The sequence below is a fragment of the Octopus bimaculoides genome, chromosome 23 (genome assembly GCF_001194135.2).
Source record: "Octopus bimaculoides isolate UCB-OBI-ISO-001 chromosome 23, ASM119413v2, whole genome shotgun sequence".
Classification (NCBI taxonomy): domain Eukaryota; kingdom Metazoa; phylum Mollusca; class Cephalopoda; order Octopoda; family Octopodidae; genus Octopus; species Octopus bimaculoides.
In genome coordinates this window covers 12,459,470-12,461,482 of record NC_069003.1, presented here as the reverse complement: position 1 = coordinate 12,461,482, position 2,013 = coordinate 12,459,470, and positions in this window count along the sequence as shown.

The following is a 2,013-nucleotide window of genomic DNA, read 5'->3' as shown; positions in this document are numbered from 1 at the left end:
GTAGTAATGGTGGTGGTGGTGGTGGTGGTGGTGGTAGTAGTAGTAGTAGTGGAAGTAGTAGTGGAAGTAGTAGTAGTAGTAGTAGTAGTAGTAGCAGCAGAGGGAGAGAGGAAGGAAAGACAGAAAGAAGGAGAGAAATGAGAGAGAGAGAGGGTGGCAAACAAAGAGAGAGAGAAAAAGAGATAGGAAGGGAAGAGAGAGAGGGAGTAAATAGAGAAAGTAGATGGAGTGAAGGTGAAAGATGGAGAAGAAAAGAGAAGGATAGAGGAAGGAGCGAAGAGAGAAGGGCGAGGTATTAAGGGGAAAGAAGGGAGTGAGATAAGTACGAAGGAAGGGGAGTCCCTAAACTAGCTGTAATGATATTATTCTGTGTTAAAGTTACTTTGACATAGAATAATAATATAGCTTCAACAACAAGGGACGGCCGATAGGTTTGTTGTTCAACCTGCTAGAAATAGCAACGAAAATTACATACTGTAATTGCCTGTGTCGTCGTCGTTGTTTAACGTCCGCTTTCCATGCTAGCATGGGTTGGACGATTTGACTGAGGACTGGTGAAACCAGATGGCTACACCAGGCTCCAATCTGATTTGGCAGAGTTTCTACAGCTGGATGCCCTTCCTAACGCCAACCACTCAGAGAGTGTAGTGGGTGCTTTTACGTGTCACCCGCACGAAGGCCAGTCAGGCGGTACTGGCAACGGCCACGCTCATCTCGCTCGAGAAACCTCATGTGTCACCCGCACAAGAGCCAGTGCAGGGGCACCGGCAACGATCTCGCTTGAAAATCCTACAACAACCCCACACAAGAACCAGTTCAGGGGCACCGGCAACGATCTCGCTCGAAGAAATTTCATGTGTCACCCGCACAAGAGCCAGTCCAGGGGCACTGGCAACGATCATTCTTGTATAAGACAAACCACTACTTTTTTGTGGACAAGCATGGCTGTGTTGTAAGAAGCGTGCTTCCCAACCACATGGTTCTGGGTTCAGTCCCACTGCATGACATCTTGGGCAAGTGTCTTCTACTGTAGTCTCAGGCCAACCAAAGCGTTGTGAGTGGATCTGGTAAATGGAAACTGAAAGAAGCCCATCGTGTGTGTGTGTGTTTGCATCTGTGTTTGTGTTCCCGGCCCCTTACTGCTTGACAACTGGTGATAGTGTGTTTACCTCTCAGTAACTTAGCAGTTCAGCAAAAAGTAACTGGCAAAAACAAGTAATCCTGCGATGGACTGGCGTCTGTCCACATGGGGAAATACATGCACCACAGAAATGGGGAAACTGACCCTACAAATCTACGATGACTCGAGAAGGACCTTTATCCAATCCTTTAATTGCTTTAGAAATGCAGAACACACTGAGATAATACACGGACCCCAGTGGCAGTGGGAGTGGGAGTAATGGAATTACCTTTGACCTTACCCCTTTTACGGTGGAAATCAGATGTATCCTCTCAAAATTTCATTACCCTTAACTGCTGGAAGCAGTTTTATTTACTGGTCTATCTTTTGTTGAGGAATGTCATGTTTGGAACTATTTTTTAGTTGTGATTTGTCGAATATACTGAAGCAGTGTAACTTGCAGAAAATACCAGTCCAATTTTTTAGTATATATTTAACAGGTGTGGCTGTGTGGTAAGAATCTTGTATTCCAACTTCGTAGTTACAAGTTCAGTTCCACTGTGTGGCACCTTGGGCAAGTGTCTACTATAACCTCAGGCTGAACAAAGCCTTGTAAGTGGATTTGGTAGACGGAAACTGAAAGAAGCCCTGTATCTATATGTGCGTGTTTTTTGTGTCTGTGTTTGTCCCCCCCCCCCAGCACTGCTTGACAAGTGTGGTTGGTTGGTTTATGTCCCTGTAACTTGGCATATCAGCAAAAGAGACCGATAAAATAAGTACTAGGCTTTAAAAAAATGTCCTGGGGTTGATTTATTCAACTAAACCCTTCATGGCGGTGCTCCAGCATGGCCACAGCTGAATGACTGAATATAGATAAAAGAATACAAGAATCA